A 21112-nucleotide genomic window follows, 5' to 3' on the forward strand; every position below is an offset into this window, starting at 1 on the left:
GTCACCCACTCCCTCCACCCAAATCCAGGCAGGATTTGCTCCAAGCTCCCAGCATCGCAGATTCCCAAGGCACCCACACAGCCCAGTGCTCCTCATCCCTGCATGCACAGGCTCCCAACCCCCTGCAATTCCCCATCCCTATATCCAAAGGTTCCTAACCCTCTGTAATTCCCCATCCCTGCAATTCCCCATCCCCACATCCACAGGCTAAAAACCCCTGCAATTCCCCATCCCCGCACCCACAGGTTCCCAACCCACAGCAATTCCCCATCCCTGAAACTCCCCATCCCTGAAACTCCCCATCCCTGCATCCACAGGCTCACAACCCTCTGCAAATTCCCAATCTTGCACCCACAGGTTCCCAACCCACAGCAATTCCCCATCCCTGCATCCACAGGCTAACTCAGCATTCCCACTTCCCTCACCCCAAAACCTCCCCTGGTTCCCAACCTCCTGCTCTTCAGAGCAAAAGAAGGGAGGCCAAACCCAGGCTGAAATTGGATCTGCCAGGAGTTTTTCCTCCCTCTGCCAGATCCCTGGGGATGTCTGCATGGAGGAAGCCCTGCTATCCCAATATTCCTTCCCTACCTTTTCCTTCAGGCACCTGCTGGCACTTTCACACGACCCAGGTATGACAAAGCAATCCCATCCCTGCCAACACCCTCTTCCAGCTGGCCTCCGCAAATTCCAGAGTCCTCCAGTGTGACTCACCCAGGGAAATTCCCTCAAAACAAGCCAGATGTTTGCCTTCACTCCTCAGGGCTACAAAATTCCCCAGAAATGGGATTTCTAGTCTCAGTGGATGGTTGCAGGTGCCACTAAAGGACAAAGTGTTGTTTGCTGTTCCACAGAAATCCAGCACCATGTCCCGGAATGCTGCCCCTCCCAGGATCCCTTTCCCTGGCTGAAATGCCACCATGTTCCCCGGGAATGTCCCAGTCCCAACCTGCTGTCCTGCTGGGAAGTTCAAGCCCAGGCCTGCCAGCTCCCAGCTCAGCTTCGTGGGAAATGCAGCTGGAAAACTGAAACCAAAGGATCTTTGTGCCCTGGCAGCTTCCACAGCAGCTTTTCCTCGGGAGTGATTTTCTGCTCCGGAGCAGAGGCGCTTCCCTTCTCCCTGAGAGCACATCCAGGTCACCTCGCCCAGGTGCTGGAGACTCCTGTCCTGAGGGCACAGCAGGGATGCTGCATCCTGCTTTTTCACTCTGCAGGAGGACAGCCCACTTCCCTGACCAATGGAATTCCGGCCCCATCAAGTCACCCCAAATCCTTCCTTCCGTCACCAACACGTCCCACATGGAATATGGGCTTCCCAGCCCAGGCTGGATCATTCCCAGAACCCTCCCGTTCCCACCAAGCACTTACTGGACTTGACGGAAATCATCAATTCCAGCTTGGATCCAACTCCATCGGGCCCCATCCAGCTGTTCTGAAGGGCTTTAAATGAGGCTCTTTCTGTTTCCGAGTTGGTTCCTCACAATCTGGGAATTGTTCTCGCCTTCCAGGGAGAAGGGGGATGGGGTTACATCCATACAGAATGTCTTGAAGCTGGCCAGAGGAATTTGCATGGAGCAGCTCTGCTCTGGAGTCAGGCTGGGAGAGCTGGGATGGCTCAGTCCGGAGAGGAGAAGGCTCCGGGGAGCCCTAGGGCCTCTTCCAGCGCCTATGGGGGCTCCAAGAGAGCTGGAAAGAGCCTTTGGAATAGGGCATGGAATGGCTTCCCACTGACATAGTGTGGGTATAGACTGGATACTGGGAAGAAATCCTTCCCTGGGAGGGTGGTGAGGGCCTGGAATGGATTTCCCAGAGAAGCTGCGGATGCCCCATCCCTGGAAGTGACAAGTCCAGGCTGGGCAAAGCTTGGAGCAACCTGGGATAGTGGAAGGTGTCCTTGCCCATGGCAGGGGGTGGAATGGGATGAGCATTCCAAGTCCTTTCCAAACCAAACCATTCCAGGATGGAACACCAAGAGGGGACAAATTCCATGGCACCAAAGGAAGGCGAGTCCTTTCCTTTCTGCCTTTTCCAAGGGGCAGGAAGTGTTTGCTGCAAGCAGTGCCTGCAGGAACTGCAGGGAAAGCTCTTCCCAGGGGGAAGAAGGCACAGCAGCTGCCGGAAGCTTGTGAGGAGAGCTCTGCCCTCACTGGATGTGATTAAGGGAACAGATCCCTCCTTTAAGGAATATTCCATGGATTCATGGAACATTGAAGAGCAATGTTTATAAGCAAATCCCAGGCAGGGATCAAAGATCAATAGGGATTTGAATTTTGGGATGTCTTCACAGTTACTTTGGAGATTCTCTTGATAATCTCTTGTTTTCCAAGGAGAAGGGAATAAAATGAGTCAGCGGCAGAGTCAGGGAATGAAGCCTAGAGACAGGAAAGGTTCAAGAAGCCTCCTGTGGCTTGGCACACTTCGGATGCAGCTCCCTCGGGATAAGGCCACGGCACCACAATCACCTCCACAATGTCATCGGGACAGAACTAATGGGATCAGCTTGGATCTGGAACTCCAGCACTGCCCACTGACACCAATTCCCAAAATAATCTCAGAGTATCAGCTGACCTTCGAAACACAGGGAACAAGAACCTACCTCTTTGGCCCAGCAGCTTAACGCCGAAGTCCTGATATAAATTCCTTGGAATTGCAATGGTGATGGACACAAGACTGGTGTAACCACTTCCCAGTTGGCCCAGCACTGATCCATCTCCATCCCAGCTCATTCCTCCCAAATTCCCTCTCCAAGCCCCTCTGCCACAGACACAACACGATGCATGTTCTCCTTGTTTAAACCCATCCCCTTTTTCCTTAACTCCAAACTCCCTTGCCTTGGGTAGAAACAGGTCCCATGAATCCCACACTTCCCTCAAACATGCACAACATCCCCTTCCTGTTACACTGGGAATGATTAACTTTTAATAAGGAGACTCCAGAATGGATCTCCTTGGCACAGACTTGACCGCAGCAGCAGAGTTTTCAGGAAAAATGGGATTATCTTGCAAACCTTAATGGTTTTAGTGCAAGAGGATGGATGAGTCCCAAAGGTGCCACTCCCAGCACTTATTCCCAGTTAAAAGCAGGAAATTCACTGAATCAAAGAGAAACAAGGAAATTCTCCACTTTGGAATGCACCTGCTCCAAACAACTGGGACCACTTCTGATCCCAGTCCTACAAACCAGTGACAGTGCAGATCCCAGTGGTTCTCCCCAGTGGATATCCAGCGACATCCCTGCTATCCCTGCACCACCCCGCGGGCCAGGATTTGTCCACAGTATCACCATTAAGGCTGGAAAAGCCCTCCAAGATCGAGTCCAACCATTCCTCCAGCACTTCCAAGGCCACCACCAACCCATGTCCCTAAGTGCCACATCCACGTGGCTTTTAAATCCCTCCAGGGGTGGGGATTCCACCACTGGAGTCTGTTCCAGTGCTTTACAACCCCTTCCATTGAGGAGTTTTCCCTAATACCCAGCCTAAACCTCCCCTGGTGCAATTTGAGGCCATTTCCTCTCATCCTGCCCCTTATTCCCTAGGAGCAGAGCCCGATCCCACCCAACTCCACCCTCCTGCCAGGGATTTGTGGAGAGGGAGAAGATCCCTCCTGATCCTCATTTTTTCCAGGCCAACTCCCCCAGGTCCCTCAGCTGCTCCTTGTGCTCCAAACCCTCCCCTGGACATGCTCCAGCACTTCCATGTCCTCCCTGTGTGCAGGATCCCCTGGGCTTTATTAATTCCAGACCTCAGCAACCATCCCTGGACATAAAGGAAGAGGTTTGTAGGGATAAGTCCATAAAGACAGGGATCACTGTGAGACATTCCAGCTGCCCAAATGAAAGGCAGGATAATGCTTGGAAAGGGATGGAAAAGCCTCACTCACAGCTCCAAGGTTCCCAAGACTTTCCTCCTTGACCTCGGCAGAAGCACAGCTTAACTCTGGAGCTCCAGACTTGTCAGCCTATGGAAAAGCCAAAGCCTGCACAAATACCTGGCCGAGAAACAAGGGAAGCCACCACTTTGTCGGGAATCTGGGAGTGGAGAAGGAGCACAATCCCAGCGTGCTGCCAGGAATGCAGTTAAAAACAACCCCCAATCCTTGTCTCGATGCCGCCAGCTCCGCAATTCCACCCACAGTTTGTGCCAGCAGAGCCCACAGGCAGCTTCCCGACCACTCCGAGCTCCGGCAAAAATAACGGCCAAGTTGCCAGGGGGGGAAAATGTATTAAATCCAAAGTAATTTGGGATTTGAAACAGAACTCCGTGTTCTACAGAGGAATAAAACCCCCTACTACAAGGACAGCTTGAATGAAATGGGGTAGGGAATGCAAAGGGAATACCTGGATGAGGTGATGGATACAGCAATAAATGGTCCCAGCATCCCAAATCTGCTCCCAGCTGTGGAACAAGCTCATTCTCCTTGGATATAGTTACTAGGAATCACCGATTCTTGGTTTTTGTTGGAATATCCCATGGCTACACACAGAACTTGGTAATTCCTGGTTGGAAACCACACGGCCTCTGAGTTATTTATAGCCAAAATTCCAAGGGCAGATCCAAGAGGTGACCGGTACTTACGCAAGGAGCGTTTCAGACAGAGCCTCATTTCTTTGGGAAAAGCTGTTTTCCACTGCAATCCTGGCAAATTCCTATCTGACAGTTTTACTCCAGCCTGGAAGGCTTATCAGCTCAGCCTCCTTTCAAAAAAGGAGCAAAAAAAAGTAGGAGGAGCAAATTTCCAGGTGAGATATTGACTCCGGAGGCGCATCCCTGCTCCGGCACATCTGGGAGTGATGCCTTTGGGAAGCAGGAGGAGAAGCCCAGGCATTCCCAGTAGGAATTGCCTCTCTCCCGTCCTGCAGGCAGCTCCTTGGCTCCCTAGTTTACGCTAGTGGGCAAACAGTTTTCCCAATAACTTGACTCATTGCTTCAGGAATTCCCTGGGGATGAGTCACATGCAGGGAAAGCCACCGGGAGCGGCGCCGGGACCACCGCTGCCAACACGAGGAGAGCGAAAGAAGTGGGAGAACACAAAATCCCTGCCAAACTCGGGAAAACTGTGTGGTCAACACCATTCCTTGGCACTCCTTCCCTGCTCCCCTCCCCACAAATGTGCTGGAGAGGAGAAGCGCATCCGGAGAGGCAGCTCCAGGCTCCAGAGCCTTGGGAATCGCCGGGGAGATGCTCCCTCCACGTGCATCTGCTGGGATAGCTGGCTCTGCTCACCTCCCGGGAATGATCCTAAGGAATTCCAAGTAGTGATTATTTCCCTCCCTCCTGGCACTGAGAGGGAAAGAGGGACACACGTGGAATTCCAGGGCCTCCAGCTTCTTACTCTCACCAGCATTCCCAAATTGTGCTTTTTTCTGCGTCACATCCCACCACAACTTATCCCAGGAGTTTTCCTCTTCCCACATTCCATGGCTAAGTGGTTAGGCAGGTACACGCCCAGCTGCAAGTCAAAAATGCTGGGAATCGGGGCTATCTGGGAAGTTTCTTTGGGAATCTAAACGCAAAGGCATCTTTTCTCAATACAATTTGTCCTCATTAAACGGGGATCCTGGATCTGTGACGCTTCCAGGCTCATAAACACTGGGAATGGCTTCAAACAGCCTAAACCTGACCTGGACACGACCTAGTCCCATCTTCCTGGTGCTGCCTGTTTATTTCCCTCACCGTGTTCCTGCTTGTTTACTTTGGCTGAGGATGTGCCTGTGTCCCACATTCCTAGAAATCAGCCTGGCAAGATGAGGTCATGGAGGTCATACTTCCCAAAGTCCAAGTGAAACTCGCAGCAGAAGACACCAACAGGCTACTTGAGGAGCTCATCCTGCAGGAGTACATCCAACAGGGAATATTCCCAAATGCTGTGAATTCCCTGAAAGCACCACGTTGGTGTTTCGCTGCACATCTGCCTTCTCAGTTACTTCCCAAGCCTTCCCAGATTCCCACTTTCCAATATCTTATTCCTTATTAAGCAGAATCTGGCTTCTTGGCCCCAACTCCAGATTTTTCCCTGCCTCCAGTGAAAATCACTCCAACACCAGGATATCCTGGAATCAGTTATTTTTGCAAGTTCATTTGACAAACCGGAACCTACAGGAATATTTATGAATAAAAATCCAACCCTGAATCCACGTTTTTCTGGCAAGATCCTGTGATACAATCACCAGCATCCAAAGGACTGCTGCTATACAAGGGCTTATTTCCTCACTGAATCCAGGTGTGTATCCACTTTCACTTCCATGTTTACCCCGGAAGCAAGGATCAAACACCAAAGTCCTGTCTGGGGAAGGGCTGGGACAGGAACACTGCCATAGTGTTTTAAATTTTAAATGCACAACAGCAGAGAAGTGGGAATTTCAGCTCGGAAATGTCCTTGGCTTGGATATGGATATGGACAACATCCTCTTTCCCTTTTTCCTAAACTCAAAGGGAACATTTCAAGTCTAACTCCAGATTTCCAGCTGCCACTTCCCAAGAAATGTGGTTCTGCCCCTCCCATCCTGTGGCTTCCACCTCAATGCACGGGAACAACCCTGGAAGTAAAATCATCAGGCTGAGCATTCCCAGCAGAAGAACCCTGCTTTATTCCCGCCTGGAGAACAGTTTTCTAAAGGAAGCTGCCAGCTCTGCCCCGGCTCCCGTAAAGCTGCTAATTACAGTGCAAATCCAAAGAAAGCAGGAGCAGGGAATGAGGAAGGAGGAGGCAGATTCCAGGTCTCTGGCTCACCCAAATGACAGCTTGGGAAAACTTTTCCTGCCTCAGTTGCCGCTCCTAGGAATAAATCCCCCTTTCCACTGCTGCGGGAGCCCAAAATTTCAGCCCTCATGGAGACCCTCAGGAGCAGCGTCCCTTCTTCCACACCCCAACAGCTCCTCTCTCATCCCATCCCAGAAAGGCCCATTGTCTATTAGGAACACAGAGATCACCGAGGAAGAGCACATGGAAAGCCACCAACAGTCCAGCACACGCAGCTCCAACTCTCTCCCAAGTTTAGGGAATTAAGTCCCAAATTCCATTCCCACCCAGTGGAAATCAAATTCCGGGACTTACCAGCCTGCTTTTCCTCCAGCTGGGATAAAGATGCTGGAATCACCACAGGGAACAAACGGCACCGGTCCTGCACCTCTCCAACCCACTGGGACCAACGGACCAAATGCTTCCTCCTCCTTTTCCCAGGAATTCTCACCCATGCAGCGCTTCCCTAATGACAACAGAGCAACCTAGAACTGGAATCCTGGGCTGAATCCTGCCAAGCTGAGGTCTCCAGCCTCTTCCTGAATCTCAGATTTGCGATGGAAAGCAGGAATCCTCTTTTCCTTTTGCTTATGTAAGCAAGGATGAATCAAGCCCAGGCTTCCCTGATCCTGTGTCATATTTAAGCCTTAAATACATTTATTTTTCCATATTCCCTTCTCCTTGGACACTCCAGGAGCTGCATTTCCAAAGCCCAGCACACACATCCCTCCTCCTCACCACCCACAGCCTGCACGTGGAGCTGATCCGCAGTTTCTCCCGGCCCTCGGGATCCGTGCAGCCACAACACCCATCCCTCCCAGCAGGGATCCAGCCCTTCCCGCTGCTCCCCAGGGAGAGCTGGGAGACAGGGATTCGGTTTCAAGCTCAGGACTTATTTAATTCCATAAGGCAGTTGTACATCTCCTCCTTAAAGTTCCACAGCCCTCTGGTTTCCCAGCTCTGCTCCTGGAATTACTCACGCATATTTACTCCAACTTTTTCCTGCTGACACAGATTCCTTGTGCCTGTTTCTCCCCGTGGATTCATCACTACAGATCCTGGAGTTGGAACTGCTGATTCCCATCTCTGCTCTCCAAATATCCGGCAAACTCGGTACCACAGGAAGCACGGCCACACATTCCTGCCTGCAGCTGTGGCACCAGGAATCTCCTCCTGTTTCTACGCTCATTCCCTAATTTACATTCCTGGTGTCTCCTTGATACACTGACCTTGCTCAGTCTGGAGAAGGGAAGGCCCCAGGGAGACCTTGGAGCTCCTTCCAGTGCCTAAAGCAGCTCCAAGATTGCTGGAGAGAGACTTTGGATAAAGGCATAGAATGACAGGACAATGGGAATGCTTCCCACTGCCAGAGTTAGACGGATATTGGAAAGAAATTCTTCCCTGGGAGGGCGATGAGGCCCTGGAATGGATTTCCCAGAGAAGCTGTGGCTGCCCCTGGATCCCTGGAAGTGTTCCAGGCCAGGCTGGACGGGGCTTGGAGCACCCTGGGCTAGTGGACGGTGTCCCTGCCCAAGGCAGGGGGTGGCACTGGATCACACTCCAAATCCCTTCCAACCCAAACCATTCCGGGATTTTTCTCCCTGTTGCCACCACTCTCCGTGTTTCCATACCCTCCTTGCTTCCCTTCATTAGGAGAAGTCCCTCAGCAGAGCTTGGAAAGTTGTCACTCCAGGGCCACTGTCCCTGCCCTCTCGGCCACCAGCTCCGGAGCCAGAATTCATTTGGAAAAGCCGGACAAGAGGGAGGTGAAAGGAGGTGAGGCAGAAGCAGAGACCCCACGTGACAAGAGCAGAGCTGCAGCTGAAGAAATCCCCTGGAAAAGCATTCCTTGGCTCCAAGGAGCTGTGCAGGCACGAACTGAAAGGCACAGATTGGAACTGACTGTTCCTAACAATTGGTTATACCACACAAAAGCGGGAACAATCCTTCCCAAGCGAGCGGGGAGCAGGAAAGATGAACTAGCCACATGTGGGAATGCACCAGCTCCAGAGCTGGGGAATGCAGGATTATGGCAGGAGGTACCCAGGAGCAGCAGGAGGTGATCCAGAACCTAAAACAACCACGTGATTCCTAAAATACAGACAGGATGATCCTGAAAATGAGAAGAATGTGCTCCTCCTAAAACCACCCCTGAATTCCAGATGGTTTGGGTAGGAAGGGACCTTAAAATCATCCCATTCCATGCCCCTCTGCCATGGGCAGGGACACCTCCCACTATCCCAGGCTGCTCCAAACCCCATCCAACCTGGCCTTGGACACTGCCAGGGATCCAGGGGCAGCCACAGCTTCTCTGGAAAACCCATTCCAGGGCCTCACCACCCTCTCACAAGGATTCCCAATATCCCATCTATCCCTGCCCTCTGGCAGTGGGAAGCCTTCTCCCCTTTAGGCACTGGAAGAGGCTCTAAGGTCTCCCTGGAGCCTTCTTTAGTCCAGGCTGAACATTCCCAGCAATCCCAGCCTGTCCTCAAACCATGTCTGAATTGAACAGGGAAAACATCACCTTTCCTGCAGCAAATCCCAGCAGGATCATCCTCCGGGCTGTACCTGGATTTGGCACCTGGCTGCTGGGCATCCTGGACCACGGCCAGGTGATCCCAATCCCTCTCTACCAAACGCAGTAACTCCGCAGCTTTTGGAAAGCAAAGGAAAGCAATTCCATTTTCCCAAAGACAAAGAAATTCACCTCAAAGCTTGCCCAGGGAAGCTGGCAACCCTCGGCAAATGGGAATGATCCCTGCTCCAACAGCACAGAGATGCTTTTTGCAATTGATTTCTCCGGGAAGAGCCACCTTTCCCCTCGTCCAGCAGATACGAATTCCACACTTGAATTTATAATCCAAACAGGATCATAAGGAAAAAAGCTGTATATTGGGATCTACTCCAGGACAAGCCCCTGGCTCCCAGCCCGACCAGTTTGAGGCTGCTGGAAAAGAAATTCCTTTTTCCTCTCATTCTCGAGGCAACGCGTGGCCATCCCAGTAATTAAATGGAGCACCTCTGCAGTGATTCCTTCAGCAGGATTTGTCCAGGTGTGGATTTTCCCGCCTTTCCTTTAATTATCTTATAATTAACCATGAAGCATCCAATCATCCAGAGCTTTTTCAATTAAGCTTCAAAAGGAAATGCCTGGAAGAGCTCTTGGCGGGAATGTTCTTATCAGCCGGGAAGAGATCACAGGCACCAGAGCTGGGGTTCAGTGACTCATTCCGTTATTGCCGGGGCAAGTGAACTTCCAAAGCCGGAAAAAACTCCTTTATTCCACCTTTTTCAGTTCACATCCTCATCCCTGATCGGAGCTCAGAGGCCTGGGAGCAACACTGTATTGTAATTAACACAGCTGATTAAGGAATAATGAAGCTCCCAAGGATCAGGAATTATCCCAGCCCAGGTCCAACTGCTCTCCATCCCAATCCTGCGCCTCTTTTTCCCTCAGTTCCTTCCCTCAGCCTTAAATTCTGAGCACAGGCACAAATGAGATCTCCTACAGTTCTTTTCTGGGCAGTAAGGGGAAATATTCCCAGTCTTTTTGGGAGGGAATAACAGGAATTTTGCCTGCATCCCTGTGGACAACCCACAGGAACAGCAAAAAATCCCAGGCTGAGACCTTCTGTGTGTCCAACAGCAAGGACAAACGGATCATGGAATTGTTCACGTTGGAAAAGCCCACCATAATCATCCAGTCCAACATTCCCCCAGCACTGCCAAGGCCACCACTGTCCCAAGTGCCACATCCACATGGATTTTAAATCCTACCAGGAATGGGGACTCCGCCACTGGAGTCTGTTGCAATGCTTTACAACCCTTTCCATGAAGGAACTTTCCCTACTGTCCAACTTAAAACTCCCCCTGGCACAACTCAGGTGTCACTTGTCACCTGGCTTGTCAGACAGCTTTGATTTTTTTCCAAAATACCAAGAGAATTCCAAAGGTCTCTTGGAGAAAGGATATCTTGAGTGCTCCTAACAGCTCCCAGAATTCCAGGAGCTTCTCACACACCTTCCCAGCCATGTTCCTGACAGTCTTTCCCACATTCCACAGACAGCACACCTTCTCCAGAGGGGAAAAAAAAGAAATCAATCTGTCTCCAGCTTCTGACAGTCCCATTTTTGCAACCTCAAGATCCCATGGATATTTAAGGATTTTATTTTCATTGCAAAGAGGGAAACAGTGGGGCAGACAGACCCAGGGAATATCCAGCTCCAGCATCCAGCCTGGAATTGTCCAGCACAGGATGAACCCAAGCATTCCTTAAGCTGGAAAAAATGAGTGTGCACAGGTTTCTTCCTCCCTCCACCGTATTCCTTGCTCCCCACTGGGATCAGTGTCCAGCAGAAGAGTTCAAACAATCCCTCTCAAGTCAAGGAGTAAGATTATGGAATGACACTAGGAATAATTCCCCCCCTCAGTTACATGATTTCCTGGCTGGAATTTTCAAGGTGTTTCAGCTGCCAGCCTGAAGTGAAGCTGGAAAAGGGAAAAAGGACACTGGGATGACCCCGTCCCTTTCCATGAGGAGGTTTTAAATTCCAGCACCAGCAGCCCACACATCCCTTCTTCCCTCTCTCCCTCCTCCTCTCCCTGACAAGCCAGGGAGGAGACAACACAGCAAAATGGGAAAATTCCGTGTTTCCACCAGGAAAGCAGTGCGGGGAGAGAAGGGGACAATCCAGGCTCTGCAACATGTTGGGATAAAAAAATCTCACCTCTGCCCTCATCCAGCTCTTCCCAAGTCCACCACAGGATTTAGCACGACCAGGATGGGAGCCAAAGAATCCAGAGGTAAACATCCAAGAGAAAACAAGGAGGCAAGGGGTTGGAATCACTGGGAGAGGCCAGCAGGAGCTGCCTCTTTAAAACAGCCCTCCCTCAGCTGCCGGCACCCAGGGATCCCATTCCTGCTCCGGGCTGCCAGCAAGGAGTGACCTCTGGAGAACGCGGATCCGTCCACCGGCAGCACGCAACTCACCCCTTTTCCCTCCTACAATGTTCCAACATCCCCATTTTAGGGAAATCTGAGGCACAATTCCGTGGTTTTCTGCAGGGAAGAACAGAAGCTCTGAATCCCCCACGTTTCTGGGGTGGGCTTTTCCCCCGCTCCAGGAGGAAGATGAAATCATGCTCCCAAAATAGTTCCAAGGCAAAAGGCTCTGAGGAAGACAGAGCTCCCCTTCAACTGGAGAGCCGAAACTTCCCTGCGCTCCAAAGGGATGGATGAACTCAAATTCCATTCTACAGCACCAGAAACATGGAAAATTGAAGTATTAAAGTACCAAGTCATAATTAATAACAGCCACTAATTAATGGAAAATCCAAATTTGGGGGGCAAAAAGACAAGCCCATTACTATAAAATAAGGGATGACAACCTTCAGGCAGAAGCCCCAAATCCCAGATTTACGCTAAATGAAGGGATTGTATCCCTCAGGCAGGAGTCCCGGATGCGCTGACCACAACGCAGCCACAGTGCAGCGGCAGAAGAGCCCTTGGGAAGCTCCCACAGGGAAAAAACTCCACAGCTGCTTCAGTCAGGATCCCAACACACCGAAATCCAGGCCCCATCCCACAGCAGGTGCCTGTTTTCCATTGGACTTGGCTGGAAACCCGTTAAAAACCTACAGTTCTCCCTTAATCGACCTCTCGTCTTTTTCCCGTTTCAGTTTTCCAGGTGGACTTTGGGACGGCCGTTCCTCTTCCCTCACACAACGCAGCTGTTTTCCCAGATCTGCCCCCACTCCCAACGTTTCTGAACACACGTGGGGCGATATTCCCAGGAAGAGGCATGCAGACAGGGCTGGGCAAAGTCCCATATTCCTTGGGAGCTACTTAAACAACAGCTGCACTGGGGGAAAAAAAATGGATTTCTCTGTCCTGAACATCTTATCTACTTCCAAGGAGGTGGGAAAAGCAGATTAAGGAACAGCTGAGCCTGGAAAACTCATCCCAAGGGGGTTCCCAACCCTGCTCCACAAGCATCCGGAATCCAGGGTGGTCTTTTTGCTGCCGCTCTCCCTAAAAAAAGGAGCACCGGGCTGCTGAGTCAGCAAAACAACAGCAGGGCGGATTCGGGCATCTCCTTATCCAACTTGTAATTAACTCCGAGGCCACAGAGCAGCCTGGAATGGGACAACTCAGAGTCAGCAGCCAACCGGGACAGAAGCAATCTTGGTTTCCCACTTGAGTCAAAAATTTAATCCCTTTCCCATCTTTCTTGACAAATCTCCTTATAAATGAGAACTCCAAGCCTTGCAACTCCCTGTTCCCATAGGAACATGAGAACTTCCAACCTCATCTCCTTTTCCAGGAGCAGCAATGCCTAATGGAGCCTCAGCAGCAGGAATACTATAAATATTGGGAAAGGTAAAAGAACACTGCTCTCCTTTCTCCTACAAAAAGGGAGCAGCAGCCACACTCCTGAGGGCCACCACGTCTTGGGTAATCCTAAATTCCTCCCTCTTCCTCTCTCCTAATTGGATTTGTCACTTTTTCTCCTCAAGAAATCCAGAGCTTAAACAAAAGTTCCAATGCGAAATGCAAATCCCTGGAAAACCTTTGGAGCTAGCTCTAAGGAGCTGAGCAAACACCAGGATAGCAGGGTGTACAGGGAAAGTAAAGGGAAACAGGGAAACAAATGGTCACGTTGTCTGGGAACAGGATCTCCCGCTTCTCCAGGCCTGGACAACCAGGAATTCCAGTATCCCACCCTCCAGCACGACACCTTGCACCTCCAGACGTTGAGGCAGAAGATCCATCTGCTTTCATCCTATCCATATAAAACCTCCAGGCCCTGATACACTGGAATGATGGAAGTATTCCAGAGGGAAAAGGGGATTCGCTCCCACTCTCCACCCAACCAACTTCCCTAAATACTAAGGTTAAACCAAACAGCACCTGCTGGAAGAACGGAAAGGCCAACTCACCGTTTTTCGGGAACGTTGAGCCCTCGTGCTCCGGAGCAGAGGCTCCGGGGCTGTGTTTTCCATGCCAGGCAGGAGGGAGTGTTTTGGCCCAGCCCCAGGGAACTCAGAGCCGACCGGTTCGCCAAACAAATCCATGTGAACATTGGGATTTTGGTGTCATAAATCAGGTGCTTTCAGGTGAAAAGGTTCCGGATTGCTCCGACCACACCCTTCCATGCTTTTTGCACTCCAAAGGGAGGCATTTCCCAGCTCTGGCACACACAAGGCAAAATCCTGCAGCTGCAGGATGAGTTCTTCCCATTCCACCTGGTTTTCCAAAACCCCCCTGCCTAGGCTTTCCTGGAAAGAGAGGCCTCATTCCTTAGCAGTGGGAAGCACCTCTCGCTCCCCTCAATCCATATCCCGCTTCCAGATGTTGATCAACGAAGAGTTAACAAGGAAAGAAAAATGAGGAGAGCAGCTGGAAAACGACAGCATAAATACAATGGCAGCCAGGAACACCAAGGACAACGGGAGCAGGATTTCCATGATCCCTGTGGATCCCTTCCAACTTGGGATATCCTATGACTGACTTGTCCGTTGCGCAACATCCCAAGGTTTTAAGAGGATAAGCGGCTGAGGAGAGTCCAGGATCCTCTGTGTTGGAGAGATTCCCACGTTCCCTTGGGCAACTCCGCCTCTTCCTCGGCCTGCCCAGGTGACACCTCCCCAGCACCTCGTCCACCCGGTCGGAGCTGCCACGGAACACTGAACTAATCCGAGCCCTGGGATGAGCATCCAGTGAACAAACACAGCGCATTCCCTTCCGCTCTCCTGAGCCAGAAGGATTTGGGTGAGCCCGGAGCCATTGAAAGCCACCTCGGATCAGTTCCGCTGCCTGAACCCCCTCAGTGTATCCTAAAAATCCAGAACCGCGAGCCTTTACCGGGCTTGCGGATGACGTAATTCCAAAAGTTCACTTCCTTGTCTTGTCGCCCCCCAGGAGAAGGAAAATCTGGCAGGATCATTCCCTTGAGGACCAAATTAACCTCGTGTGTCCCAAGGAATAAAGGCTAAAAGTGACAATCCTTGGAGTTCCTGCCCAGAAATGGTGGGAAACCAGGGTTCCAAGCCATTCCAGGGAACAAACACCCAAGGAGCCAGCAAATCCATGGACACAAAACGTGGGTTATGCTATGAAGGACATGGGAAGAGCTGGGAACATCAAACCCCTCAGGAGCACCTGGCCTGCCCATAGAGGATCATGGAATTGTTAAGGTTGGAAAAGACTTGGATCATCAAATCCAACAATTAACCACTAACCCATGTCCCCAGGCGTCACATCCGCATGGATTTTAAATCCCTTCAGGAATGGGGACCCCACCACTGCCCTGGGCAGCATCTTCCGGTGCTTTACAACTCCTTCCATGAAGAAATATCCCCAATATCCAGCCTAAACCTCCCCTGGTGCAACTTGAGGCCATTCCCTCCAGTCCTGTCATTTGTTCCCTGGGAGAAGAGCCCAATCCCACCTGGCTCCCACATCCAGTCACGGATTTGTAAGGAATGAGAAGGTCCCCCCGATCCTCCTTTTCTCCAGGATAAAACACATCCCGCACGTTAGATAACAGAGAAACTTCCAGCATCAGCGTGTTCCCGACCTCCCTCCCCAAATCCCTGCTCCCCACCTCACATGGGAATTTCACTGGCTCTGCCAGTATTCCCAGGAGGCTCCACACTTACTCAGCCGCCCGTTCCTGAGCATTTTCTGCAGCTTCCCACGTGCTTCCCACCTCCCAAGCCGCCTCTCCCCGTTCCTCCGCCCTCATCCAAGGGGAACACAAAGTCAGAGCAAGGCCCTGGAGAATCCCGAAATTCTCCTTGCCAGCTGGGATTCCATAAGGCAAAGAGTTCCATGCAACAAAAGCTCTCTACCTCTGGCTCTTCCAGGCCTTGGAATAACCGAGGATAACACTGGATTTGGGGATGTGCCCATTTCCTACTGAGCTAAATTCCATTATGGCACTGGAGGTGTTCAAACAGGCTCGGGAAGAAAACATGATCCCTTGTTTTTTTAAGGGCCAAAAGACTCTTTTCCAAAAGCAACACATTGATCCAGGAATAGCCACAAAACTTAGAGGGAACAAGGTTTTCCAGACCAAGCAGCCTGTGGCTTCCTGCAGAAGTTTTAATACCACATTTCCACAAAGGGAAAGAGAATTTTGCCCCTGGATTTGTCAGTGGATTTTGAGGAAAGCTCTGATCCTTCCAGTTTTGGAACATGGATGCCTCTTTTTCCACTAGAAAATGAGGGAAAACTGACAAAGGGAGAGGGAAGAGCAATCCCACAGAGCACAGGATCTCTCCAGGAAATTTGCCCTTATTCCCCACTCTATCCAGGGAGGAAAATGAGCAGCACACATCACAAATTCCTGCTTTTCTGGGAAGTTTTTCTCCTTCCTCTGACAGGGCATGTGTTTTCCCCTCTCCAAGGAAAAATCCAGTTCATCCCTGAATGCTCTCATTTGGGGAAGTGCTGGTTGTCATTAGCGGATGCTCCGGTGCCATGGAGATGGTGACAAACAACTGAATCAGCTGGAAAAAACCCGGAGTCACAGAAAGGGGAATGTGCTTCCAAAGGTTAAACGTGGCCCAGAGGAAAAAGAAGAACATTTTTGGGATCTGGATATCACCAAGAAACAGGATGCCCAGGGAAGTTGTGGATCCATGGAAGTGTCCAAGGCCAGGTTGGACAGGGCTGGGAGCAACCTGGGATAGTGGATGAGCTTTAAGGCCCCTTCCAACCCAAACCATTCCAGGATTCTAACCATGGGATCCAAGCAGAGCAGGATCCACTTTTTTCAGGACAATCCCTGGCTGGCTGAGATGCTGGAAACTCCCGAGCAGCACCTGCCCCGTTCTGATTTTCTGGGAGGTGAAACAGTTCACTTCCCATGGGAGAAACCAGCACCAATTTGCAGGATCATTTAGCAGATCCAATGGGAAAAGCCAAGCCTCCAGAGGCTCCCAGTTTGGAGCTGAAATCCATATTCCAAAAATACATCAAGGCTGTGTCAACACCAGGGATCTGGGCTGCAAAGACAAGCCACGACAGAATATTCAATTTCATCCCAAAGGATGCAGAGCTGTGGAAATTCCAACTTCCAGCAGACATGGAGCAGCAGGACACATCCAAATAGGAACCTTCCAGGGAAGAAAAGCACCTTTCAGGGAAGAAAGGGCTGAATTCCACCCCAACCTCCCCATTTTCTCTTTACTGCACTGAACTATAAAAGGAGTGTCCTGAATTTTCCTGTTTTTTCCCATTATCCAGTTCAAATGTTTTAAGGTGGCCCGAGGGATTCAGCATTTTATTCCAAAAGAGTAAGGATAAGGATTCTGTCCTGCAGCCTGCCTGGATCCAAACTCAGGATCACTCAGGTCTGTGGTGATAACCAAACCTGCAGGCCAAGAAATCCCAAGTAAACACGTTCCAGAGGAAAAAAAGCCATGGAAAATGCGCATTTAAGGTGGCATTCCCACCTTTACTGATGGCTATGAGTGAGCTGCACTGGGATTTTTGCCACCGACTCCTGATGAAATGGCAAGTGGAAAACACCAGGAAAACTTGGAATTGAAGGCTCTAAATTACATCCTGTATCCGGTTTCCAGGGAAAAATTCCTATTGAGCTCAAAGCCATGCCTGAGGAACCCCCTTGTTTTAATTCCACACCAAGGGAACACACAGGAACCAAAACCTCAGCTGGAAGGGAATGAAAAGCCAGGAATTTTCATGCAATTCCACACATCTTTGAAGAGGAGCTCAGAAGGCTCCTCAGAGAGGGGGAGAAATGCCAATGGATGTGGTGGGATGAGGATTTTCAGGGATCTGCACAAGGGCAGTTAAGGAAGGATTTGAGTTAAAAAAGAAACTCCTAGATTAAGAGCCTGGGACAGAATTCCTGACAGTCTCTGCCTGCCATGCAGATTTCCAGCTCCTGCTGCAAGGAAGAGGAAAGTAATCCAAAGCTTTTTTATTTCATCTTTCCAAAGAGATCCAGAGCTAAGGGATCCATGTGCCTTCCCCTGGGAAGGAGGGGAGAAAGGACAAAAAAGGAGGAAGGAGCAGAAGGAATGCCTGAAGGTACAGGGCACGTTTTTCCTAAAGCTCTGCAGGAGTCACATCCTGGATCCAAAAGCCCCCCTAAGGTCCAGCAGCACTTTTGTCCATATTTCAGGGCAGGATATTCCTCAGCAGAACAAACTTTCCCATTTCTAATCAAAACCTGGAAAACCATTTCCCTCCATCCTCAAAGTTCCAAGCTGGGCAGGTGCTGCACCTGGCAAATTTTCCAGATTTTGGGGTTTTTTTCCCCCCTGATTTCTCCTTAAAAATCCACAAAATATAAGAGCACACCTAAATGAACAATATCCTGTATGGAATAATGAAAACAGCAGCTCCCAACTGGCGTGAAGAGCCGGATTGACTCCCATCTATCCCAGCAGGAATAAACATCCCAGCGCTCTCCGCAGATCCCACAGAAGTCCATTTATCACGCTCCCCATGGCACAAAGGCCACTTTCATCCGCTCCCAGCTCCCAAAAAACTCCAGCCCTGCAGCTCTGAGAGCGGATTCAAATGGTTTCACTCACCCCATCTCAACTGCTGCGCCTTGAACTGGAAATTCCTCAAACTCCAGGGCTGAATCCAGCTCAGGATGTTCTTATTCATCAGCTGGATCGCTGTCGGGAGCAGAGGTGGAACCAAGGGTTATTTATTTGGGAAAGATGGAATGGGAAGGGAGGAAAAGCAGGGTGCAGGCTCCCCAAAATAAAGCTGCATGGTTAGGAGAGGTATAAAAAAAAAAGCCTTTGGATGGGACAGGGATGTTTGGGACAGAAGGGAATTCCTTGCTGGTTTAGTCCAAGGAAGTTTCACAAATGACGGCCAGGCCTGGGAATGACTGGAAGCTTCTCCAAACTCTTCTCCATCCAAAGCTGAGCAGCATCCTGAGCTTTACACCCTCCAGCTTTAACATTTTTCCTCCCTACATCTTTCCAGCTGCCTGGAAAAGATGCCCAAACCCCAGGATTATGCTGCTTTAAGGAAAATTTTCTAAGGCACAAAAGCCTTAAATCCTGATTTTGCAAACCCATACAATGATACGGCAGCTCCAAAATCCAAGTGACCTCATTTGGAGCAGCCAGCTCCCAATTAATTAACTTCCACGGGGAGGGAGAGCACAAGGAACAGGACTGAGATTCCCACACAAAGTCCAAAAAAAATCCCCAAGCAGGGTTTTTTTTTTGGTTGCTCTAATTGTTTGTCCAGGGAATTTTAACGAAGTTTCCAAAACATAGGATTTTGAGGGTTTTTTCCCCCACATTTTTGGTCATTGGGAGGAGCATTTTCAGCCTTCCCACTTTCCCTCCTGGCACGGCACTTTCCTCAAATCCCATCATTGCACAACTGCTCCTTCCCAGCCCTCTGGAAACAGAACAAGTGGACACAGCCCAGAGAAGTTTCCCTTTCTCACCGCCCTTTTCCCAGCAACCACAGAGCTGCCAGGGATTTACAGCATTCCCTGTCTCTGGGATCCGGATCTGGCTGTGCAGGTAGCGGGCAGAAAGTGCCCAGTGCCTTAATTTAAACAGGAATTTGGGTCAAATTCAGATTTTTTAGGTCAGCACTGACAAAATCAGCCCACAGTCCATATCCTTAAATCCCTGATTTTGACCCCCTGGAGCAGAGCTGCCAGCTCCCACCTTTCTGATTTAAATTCCCATTTAAAGGGGGAATTTTATCCTGCTCCTTGCTGAAGGGTTTTGACTGCAGAAATTCCAGGTTATTTGTATCATTTACCACGTAACAGATGCTTTTCCAAGTCTCTTGTCCCTGTCGGCCATTCCTGACCCCCTCGGCCATTCCCCATCCAAGCTGGCACCGCTGGAATTTCACCAGCAGCTTTAAGACCCCCATGCAACTTTTATGACCCCGACAACCAACACCTGGCACAGCGAACACCTTCCCCCAGCTCAGGTTTCCCACTTGGAAAGCTTTTCCCAGCGGTGCCCACGGGATACACCAACACCAGAATCACGGAGAGTCCGAAGCTTTCCAAGAGCCACTTCCCACAATTTCACTATCTCCCACTTAAGAACACTCACCCTGACCACAAAAGCTCGGGTGCTTCTCCCTGTCCTGCCAGGAGGCTGCAGCAAGTCATCCCCACTAAGTTTCATCCAGGTGGGAGATGAATATTCCCACCTTGGAATACCCCTCTCCTTTAAAACCATTTCCCAGAGCTGTGCTGCTTTCATGGTCCCGGGGTTATATATCCCACCTTTGGGAATCACTGTGTGAACTCCCACCTGGAGCAGGCTCTAAGGACCATGCCGTGCACCAGGCTCGGCAATCCCCATTCCCATATTCCCAGTGCCAACTGAAGCCTGTCCCAAACACACCAGCAGGCACTAATTCCCAGAACTGGGCACAGCGGGAATTCTGGCTGATCAGCCTGGCAGCATCCCAGCTCCAAAACCTCGGAGCGACATCTCCCTTACTTTTATAAGGCTATATCACTTCCGCAGCTGCCTGCGAGCCTAAATTTGGGATTTTTACGGCCACGGCTCAGCATCCGCCCGCGTTGCTCAAGTCAGGTACCATTCCCTGCGGGAAGTAATAAAAGCTGGGAGCAAGAATCCCTGTGTCACACCCACACCCACACCGCAGCCTCTCCTCCCTGGACATCCAGCAGCAGCGCTCCCGCCTCCCACCGCAGGACCCCGAATCCCAAACCACGGGATCACCTTCATGCCCCGCACCTGCCCGGGCCAGGATGGCGCCTTTCCAGGGCCGCAGGTGGCAGCCCCACCGCTTCCCACGGCGCGCAGGCCACACGCAGCGGGGCCCTCCCGGCGGGAACGCCGCGCTTCCTGCGGGATCCAGACCCCCGGGCCGCCACGGGCCTGCACCCGAGCGGGGCGGGGGGCGGCGGCGGGCGCACCCCCGGCCCTCCCGGCTCCCCCGCACCTGCCGCAGCGCCGGCCCCCGCTGCCGCGCCATTCCCATCGCCGGCCCTCACCTCGCTGCCGCTGCCTCGGGAGCGCCGCGGCCGCCGCCGCCTCCTCCATGCCGGGGGCCCTGCGGCCCCCGATTCTCCAACGCCGCCTCCGCCCTGCCGGGGCCGCCCCCGCTTCGCCGGGGCCGCCCACTGCGTCAACTGCGTAAGGGCCGCTACGCAACCTGCGGTCGCCACGGCAACGGGGGGTGCGGGGCGCCGTGGCGCCGCCTGGCGGCGGCCGGCGACAGTGCCACGGGGCGGGGCAATCCCGGGCTGGCCGCGGTTCCAGCCGGGAATTCTCGCTGGGATCCAAGCAAACCGCACCTGCTGTGGGCGGAGGCCTCCGCTGGGCTGGGGGTCACCTACGCTACCGACGTTATCACGGAAAGATCG

At 51.5% G+C, this 21112-nt stretch overlaps 1 protein-coding gene across 1 annotated transcript in view; it reads right to left on the reverse strand.

Moving 5' to 3' along the window:
* The window catches only part of DAGLA (diacylglycerol lipase alpha), a 57059-nt gene extending 36250 nt beyond the window's left edge, over nt 1–20809 (reverse strand). Inside the window, exons 1-2 of the mRNA XM_069016266.1 lie at nt 20741–20809; nt 18309–18398 (exon numbers count right to left, since the gene is read on the reverse strand). The gene's annotated coding sequence lies outside the window, so the exon portion shown is untranslated. The remainder of the gene's footprint in view (nt 1–18308; nt 18399–20740) is intronic.
* Nucleotides 20810–21112: the final 303 nt, after the last annotated feature.

Source organism: Aphelocoma coerulescens, chromosome 5, assembly GCF_041296385.1.
Source record: "Aphelocoma coerulescens isolate FSJ_1873_10779 chromosome 5, UR_Acoe_1.0, whole genome shotgun sequence".
NCBI classification, from domain to species: Eukaryota; Metazoa; Chordata; class Aves; order Passeriformes; family Corvidae; genus Aphelocoma; species Aphelocoma coerulescens.